This window comes from Cervus canadensis, chromosome 3 (genome assembly GCF_019320065.1).
Source record: "Cervus canadensis isolate Bull #8, Minnesota chromosome 3, ASM1932006v1, whole genome shotgun sequence".
Lineage (NCBI taxonomy): Eukaryota > Metazoa > Chordata > Mammalia > Artiodactyla > Cervidae > Cervus > Cervus canadensis.
Window position 1 is genome coordinate 32,208,801 of NC_057388.1, and position 9,131 is coordinate 32,217,931.

General features: G+C 35.2%; 1 pseudogene; it reads left to right on the plus strand.

Annotated features, from left to right (window-relative positions):
* The first annotated feature begins 6,809 nt into the window (after positions 1–6,809).
* Positions 6,810–9,131, plus strand: part of LOC122437798 — a 3,829-nt pseudogene continuing 1,507 nt past the window's right edge.

Genomic DNA, 9,131 nt, shown 5'->3' on the forward strand with positions numbered 1-9,131 from the left:
GTTAGGGTTGCTGACCCATTGCACAATCCAAAGTCCACAAAGAGTTTACAGCTGGACCCCACCTATTAACATTTCTGCATTCTCAAATTCAGCCAACTGTGAATCACATAGAACTTTAGTATGTATTTGTTGAACAAAATTCATGTCTAAGTGGACCCATACAGTTCAAACCCACGTTGTTCAAGGGTCAACCATGAAATGTAACACCCTCAAAGGAAAAACAATAAGACTAAAACTTGTCTTCTCAAAAGAAACAGTGGATAAGACAAGAAACATTACTTGAAATGAAATAGCATACTTAAAATATACTGTTGCTAAATAGATCACTTACTCTATGCAAAATAAAAAACATTTTTAGATAAGGACTAAATTAGACAGTTATCAGTAGCAGAAATAGTGTGTGAAAGTTGGTCAGTCGTGTCCAACTCTTTGTGACCCTGTAGACTGTAGCCTGCCAGGCTCCTCGTCTATGGAATTCTCCAGGCAACAGTCCTGGGGTGGGTGGCTGTTCCCTTCTCCAGGGGATCTTCCCAATCCAGGGATGGAAGCCAGGTCTCTCACATTGCTGGTGGATTCTTTAATGTCTGAGCCACCAGGGAAGCCCACAGGAGGCATAATTTACAGATAATCCTGAAACATATTCTTTCGGTGAAAGCAAAGATAGGCCAGAAGAAATGATTATCAACAAAACGCGTAAATATGTGGGTAAGTATGTGAATATTAACTTTGTAAAATAAAAAATATCTCATGGACCTTATAATATATCTGATATTTGATATATCAATTAAAAATGGTGAGAGAGGATAATTGAAGTCAAAATACTGTAGAAAAATCCCTACACAGTGAAATATTGAGAGTTAATTCACTTCAAAATCTAACAAATCAAGAGAGAATGTGGTAATCTCTATAGTAACCACAAAAATAAGAGTGAAAGGATATTTAATGAATGAGTTAAAAAGGAAAATAAAATTGTAAAGATAAAATTAAAAATATTAACTTAGTAGAGGATAAGAAGACAGAAAAGGAACATAGAAAATGTTATAAAATTAGAAAAAAAAGGAGTAAAATGTAGATTTAAATCAGATACATGAATAATTACTTAACATATATGTCAACTACCAGATTGGCTTTAAAAATACACTGCTTATAAAAGACATATCATGAATATCAGAACCCAAAATGTTTGAAAGAAAAATGAGATGACTGACACTACCAAAAACAAAGTTGTTTCAGCTATACAAATGTCAAGCAAATTAGACTTTAGAAATACTACTGAGAATGTTGTATGTAGAATGAGAAGAGCAAGGAGAGAAAAATAGGCCTTCTTAAGTAAACAAAGCAAAGAAATAGAGGAAAACAACAATAGGAGAAAGACTAGACATCTTTTCAAGAAAATTGGAGATATCAAGGGAATGTTTCATGCAAGAATGGGCATGAAAGACCTAGCAGAAGCAGAAGAGATTAAGAAAAGGTGGCAAGAATACACAGAAGAACTATACAAAAAAGGTCTTAATGACCTAGATAACCACGATGATGATGTCACTCACCTAGAGCCAGACATCCTGGATTGTGAAGGTAAGTGGGCGTTAGGAAGCATTACTACAGGCAAAGATAGTGGAGGTGATGGAATTCCAGCTGAGCTATTTCAAATCCTAAAAGACGATGCTATTAAAATGCTGCAAACATGCCAGCACATTTGGAAAACTCAGTCATGGCCACAGGAGTGGAAAAAGTTAGTTTTCATTCTACTCCCCAAAAAATGCAATGCCAAAGAATGTTCAAACTACTGTACAATTGGGCTCATTCCACATGCTAGTAAGGTTTCACTCAAAATGCTTCAAACTAGGCTTCAGTACTACATGAACCAAGAATTCCCAGGTGTAAAAGGTGGGATTAGAAAAGGAAGAGGAACCAGAGATCAAACTCTGAACATCTGATGGATCATAGAAAAAGCAAGGGAATTGCATAAAAACATCTACTTTTGCTTCAGTGACTACATATAGCCTTTAACTGTGTGGATCACAACAAACTATGGAAAACTCTTAAAGAGATAGGGATAACAATCACTTTACCTATCTCCTGAAAAATCTATATGAAGGAAAAGAAGCAACAGTTAGAACCAGACTTGGAACAACAGACTGGTTCAAAATTGGGAAAGGAGTATACCAAGGCTGTATATTGTCACCCTGCTTACTTAACTTCTACGCAGAGTACATCATGCAAGATGCCAGAATAAATAAATCACAAGCTGGAATCAAGATTGCTTGCAGAAGTATCAACAACCTCAAATATGTAGAAGATACCACTCAAATGGCAGAAAATGCCTCTTAATGATGGTGAAAGACAAGAGTGAAAAACCTGGCTCAAAACTCCACATTGAAAAAGCTAAGGTCATGGCATCCATTCCCATCACTTCAAGGCAAACAGAAAGGGAAAACGTGGAAACAGTGACAGAGTTTTTTTCCTGGGCTCCCAAACCACTGTGGATGGTGAGTGCAGCCATAAAATTAAAAGATGTTCGCTCCTTGGAAGTAAAGCTATGACAAACTTACATAATTAAAAAACAGAGTCATCACTTTGCCACCAAAGTCCAACTAGTCAAAGATATGGCTTTTCCAGTGGTCATGTATGGATTTGAGAGGTAGACCATAAAGAAGGCTCAGTGCCGAAGAATTAATGCTTTTCAACTGTGGTGCTGGAGAAGACTCTTGAGAGTCCCTTGAACAGCAAGGAGGAGGTCAAGCCAGTCCTTCCTAAAGGAAATCAACTCTGAACATTCATTAGAAGGGCTGATGCTGAAGCTCCAATACTTTGACCACCTGGTGTGAAAAGCTGACTCATTGGAAAAGCACCTGATGATGGGAAAGACTGAGGGCAAGAGGAGAAGGGGGTGATAGAGGATGAGATGGTTGGATGGCATCATGGACTCAATGAACATGAGTTTGAGTAAACTCAGGGAGATAGTGAAAGACAGTGAAGCCTGGCGTTATGCAATCCATGAGGTCACAGAGAGTCAGACACAACCAAATGACTGAACAACAACAACAGCTGAGAATATGGAATATTGAATAATAATTAAATGTTAAACTATTAAGTAGTTATAATAATACTAGATTTTACACTTAATAATAAAGAAAGCAAAAATTGGTATAACTAACAGAGGAAATGTAAACTTCCACTATCATAGAAGCTTTTTTTTTTTTTTTTACAGAACTTAGTAACTAAGAAAGTAAGTCAATAATGAACAAGTTTACTGAAGACATGAAAAATAATTTGACCTAATAACCACATAGAAAATACCACATCTAACAGCAGAGTACACTTCTTTTTCAAGCAATACCCCACAATTTACTATAATAGAGCATGCTGTGAGATAAAATAAATATCATCAATTTTAAATGTAATATATAGTATATCCTCAGCACATTTTAGAAGTAAGCTAAAAATCAGCAATCAGAAGATAATTGTAAAATCTCCAATACTGAGGGAAGTATTAACCTTTTAAACAACCTATGTATCAGAGAGAAATCACATTAGAAATTAGAAAATATTTTGAAATTTAAAACAATGAAAAAGATATTTTTAAAATTGGGCAGAAGAACTGAATATACATTTTTCTAAAGAGGAAATACAAAGGGCCAAAAGGCATATGAAAAGATGCTCAACATTACTAATCAAAGATATGCAAGTCAAAACCACAATGAAGTCTAACCACCTACTGGGCAGAATGGCTACCATCAAAAAGAACTCGAATAACAAAGGTTGGCAAAGATGTGGAGTAAAGTGAGCCCTGATACTCTGTTGGTAGTGCTGTAAACTGGTGCAACCACCAGGGAACCAGTACTCAAAATTATAAAATAGAACATATGACCCAGTAATTCTATCCCCAAGTATGGATTTTAAAAAACAACAACACTAGTATAAAGAACATGCACCACATTGTTCATAGAAGCATTATTTACAATTGCCAAGGTATGAAAGCAACCTAGGTGTCCATCAACAGATGAATGGATAAAAAGAAGTAGTACATATTTTTCTATATATCTACATCTATATCAAGGAATAACTACTCAATTATAAAAAATAAAATTTGTCTTTTGCAGCAATATGGATGAACTTGAAAGGCATAAGGCTAAGTGAATTAAGTCAGAGAGTGAAAGACAAATACTATATGCTACCACTTTTATGTGGAATCTAAAAAATACAACAAACCAGTGAATAAAATAAAAAAGAAACATAGACATAGAGAACAGTAGTGGTTGCCAATGAAGAGAAGGAGGGAGGGGCAGCATAGGATGTAATCACATGTGTGAAACTTTTGGGGATTGTAAAGCACTACAGAATTCAAAAACATTTTCAATTAAAAAAGTATTTCAAAACACGATGGATGTAGCAAAAATCATACATAGAAGGAAATACATAGCCTAAAAGATGTTGTATCATAAAGAAATTAAAACGTATGGTTGAAAAATATAAACCAACTTTCTTACAAAGAAAATATGTGCTTCAGGTCCTGCTGCTTATAATCTACATATTATATTACAAAAAAGGAAAGTGTTAGTAGTGTAGTGTTAGTTGCTCAGTCATGTCCAACTCTTTGCGACCCCATGGATTGCAGGATACCAGGCTTCCCAGTCCATGGGCTTCTCCAGGCTAGAATTCTAGATGGGTAGACATTCCCTTCTCCACGGGATCTTTTCAACCCAGGTATCAAAATCAAGTCCCCTGCCTTGCAGGTAGATTCTTTACCACCTGAGCCAAGAGGGAAGCACCAAAAAAAAAGTTAAGCAAAAAATGAGTTAAGCAGCCATCTCACGAAATTAGGAAAAAAATAACAAATGAAAGTTAAAGAAGGTAGAAGGAAAACAATACAGATAACAGGAGAAACTCAGGAAAAAGAAAATATACAACAAATAGGATTAACAGAGCTATTAGATGATTCTCTGAATAAAATTCATAAAATTCATAAAATGGTAGGTCTCAACAATGAAAAGGAAAGAATAAATCACACAAGGAATGAGAAATATTAGACACTGTTTTCGACTCTAGATATTAAAAATGTTATGAGTCCATTTAAATAATTATATGTCAACTAACTTGAACATATAGATAAAATTTATAAATCTCAAATAAAATAAAATGTAATGAAACTTACATAGATTAAATGAAAGATGGAAAAGCTAATTATAAAGAAACTTATATGTAAAAATAATTTTTTAAAAAAACCTAGAATTTTCTACCAAGAAAACACTTGTCCTAGATATTTCCCTGTTGAATCCTTCTACATATTTAAGAAATAAACAAACCTCCCTTTTTTTCCAGAAAATAGGAAAGAGAAAGAGAGGAGAGAGAGAAAGGAACCAATTATGAGGCCAAAATAACCTTGATAATACAACCTGGTTCTCAACCTCATTGGCAAAATAGATGGAAAAAATCTGGAACAAAATATTGTCAAACAAAATATAGAAAAATATGCCATGTTTATGGTAATTCAGTTTAAATTTAGCTCTTTAAATCTAAAGAGCTTAAAGGAGATTAATAATAGAAATCCAAGTTGAAAGAGAATAATTTTAACTTGGAATATAAGGAAAATTTTGTGATCATTAAATGAAGTGGGAAAATGTAGGAATTATTTGCCTTATCAAATACCAACAGTCATGTATAACTACCTAAACTAATACAGGGCATAATTTGACAATTTACAGATAATTTGATAATGGAAGAGAATTACTAAACACTGAACTAAATTAAAATAAAAATATGTTATTCATCAAAACAACCCTGAAGTAAATGAGTATGCAAAATACAAATACCAAAATATATTTACAACATTTAACACTGACAAAGGCTAAGTATCAAGATTATATAAAGAATGTCAGCATAGCAATAAAAGACAGAAGAAAATTATGAACAGTTTCTCTACAAAGGATGAAATCAGAATTATCAATGGGTATTTTTTTTTTTTAAATACTGCCCTTCATTAGCAATCAGGGGACTGCATGCTTAAAGTAGAGAAGATAATTTCCACACCACAAGATTGGTAAGATTCACAAATTATTAGACACCATCAAGTACTGGCAAAGACGAATAGCAATTTGATGATTCACATTCCATTGGTAGGAATGCAAACTGGTTCAGTTGTTTTGGAAAACCACTTGGCATTATCTAACAAAGTTGAAGTTGTGCATATCCTCTGACCCAGAAATCCAACTGCCAGCTATCTGCTGTTGTTCAGTTGCTAAGTCACGTCCAACTCTGCTGCTGCTGCTAAATCGCATTAGTCGTGTCCGACTCTGTGCGACCCCACAGACAGCAGTCCACCAGGCTCCGCCGTCTCTGGGATTCTCCAGGCAAGAACACTGGAGTGGGTTGCCATTTCCTTCTCCAATGCATGAAAGTGAAAAGGGAAAGTGAAGTCGCTCAGTCGTGTCCTACTCTTCAAGACCCCATGGACTGCAGCCTACCAGGCTCCTCCATCCATGGGATTTTCCAGGCAAGAGTACTGGAGTGGGGTGCCATTGCCTTCTCTCTATGGCCTAGTTAAACTCCTGCCCAAGAACACTGGGAAAGATATAAGAATGTCCATACTACAATTGTGCTATACCTATATGAGATACGAACATAAGGACAATGGACAATTGTCTATTAACTAAATTGAAGTATACATATGCACTCACACAATGAAAGATGGTACTACAAAACTGTGACTATAGAGGGAAAGTAAGAAAGTGAAGAATGTTCCAGTTTACTGACTTTAATATTCACTGTGTAATAGAGGCTTGGGGAAGTTGGACAATGAATTGAAGGGCATGGAAGAAAGTGACACAGAACTACCCAGTGTCTCTGAGCCCCAGCAGAGGCTGGCAGTCTACAATCAGTAATGGTCAATTATTAACCACGTACCACTACTGAAACTTGGTGGGAACTATTAGCTCATTGATAAATTCACTCACTTATTCACTCTTTCATTTTCAAAATTAAGAACAACATCATACAATACTGAATTCCTACTTTATACAAAAAACAGCTGTATAATATGGTGAGTGATTTGGTATACAGTTTGACTTGAAGGCAATTTGGCTAGCTAAGGGAATTTAATATATATATAATTGTATTAAAATATGAATATTATGATAGTGAGATGAAATAAAATGCCACAGAAATTCAGGGAAGATAGAAATAATAAAAATTTCTCTAAAAGTAAACGTAAAAGCTTTACTTTATATTTTTACCATATTTTTTGGTCATCTGAAATGATGACTATGATCTACTGCTTTTCCTTATTTTTAGCATTCTCCTGCCTGTTCTTTTCCCATCTTGAATTTTCTTATTTTTTTGAACAGAAAAAATGACTTTTATTCACATTCTTGTTTTAGATTTCACACAGAGTACTGTAAGTTTATAAGTCTAATACTTAGCAATGAATTCATTATGTGTGCATGCGAAGTCATTTCAGTCATGTCCTGGTCTGTGCGACCCCATGGAGCCCATTAGGCTTCTCTGTCCATGGGATTCTCCAGGCAAGAATACTGGAGGGGACTGCCATTTCCTCCAAGGGATCATCCCAACCCAGGGATCGAATCCAAGTCTCTTATGTCTCCTGCAGTGGCAGGCAGGGTCTTTACACCACTAGTGCCACCTGTGAAACCCAAATTCATCATAAAGAAACACAAAGAAATATATAGCACAATACAATAAGGAAAGCTTTGTATATTCCAGTAAATATATTAGTAAAATTACCTTGACAAGTAATTTTGACCCATTTAACAAATTATGAAGATTTTAATCTAAGAGGTATCTACATTTTTATTAATATTAAAGAAACTAACAAAAAATTAAAGGCACATGAGACCAATCTATTATTTGTCTCTCTCACACATACCAACACACATATATACACACACAGACACAATGTTAAATGTCAAAAATATGTTCATAATAAAAATGATAGGACTAAATGAAAACATTCAGAATATTCCATGTCAAAAATAACAAGTGGCAACACCATTTAAAAAAAAATGAATAAGTGCAAAGGACAAGATGAGTTAAAGACCCAGAGAGACAATTTTTTTCTATACTACCTATGCTATGTAATTTTAAAAAGACAACTAAATTATTTATATTTTATTATCCTCACTTATTTTATCTGTAAAACAAGGAAAATAATATTTTCATCCTAGATGGGCTGTGTGAGAAGTATTTGAGGAAGAAGCTTAGTCATGTCATGTGCTTCAACTCCACTTTGGTTGAATGTACCTACAGCCTATGGAACATATTTGAAAGTATAGAAGAAAAACATAATTCTTGATTTATTTCCTTAGTAGCTTAATGTTGATCTTGAACTTCACAAGCAACCATGTTGCATGAAGAAAGCCTGTGTTGCAGGCTTATTGCACTTAGGGAGTATGACACGGTTACCCAATAGACAATGAAAACTATCCACTTTTTTTTTTTTTTTTAATTTTTTTTTATTATTATTTTTTTTTTCCAGTGGGTTTTGTCATACATTGATATGAATCAGCCATGGATTTTCATGTATTCCCAATCCCGATCCCCTCCTCCCACCTCCCTCTCCACCCGATTCCTCTGGGTCTTCCCAGTGCACCAGGCCCGAGCACTTGTCTCATGCATCCCACCTGGGCTGGTGATCTGTTTCACCATAGATAGTATACATGCTGTTCTTTTGAAACATCCCACCCTCACATTCTCCCACAGAGTTCAAAAGTCTGTTCTGTATTTCTGTGTCTCTTTTTCTGTTTTGCATATAGGGTTATCGTTATCACCTTTCAAAATTCCATATAATATGTGTTTAGTATGCTGTAATGTTCTTTATCTTTCTGGCTTAATTCACTCTGTATAAGGGGCTCCAGTTTCATCCATCTCATTAGGACTGGTTCAAAATGAATTCTTTTTGACGGCTGAGTAATATTCCATGGTGTATATGTACCACAGCTTCCTTATCCATTCATCTGCTGATGGGCATCTAGGTTGCTTCCATGTCCTGGCTATTATAAACAGTGTTGCGATGAACATTGGGGTGCACGTGTCTCTTTCAGATCTGGTTTCCTCAGTGTGTATGCCCAGAAGTGGGATTGCTGGGTCATATGGCAGTTCTATTTCCAGTTTTTTAA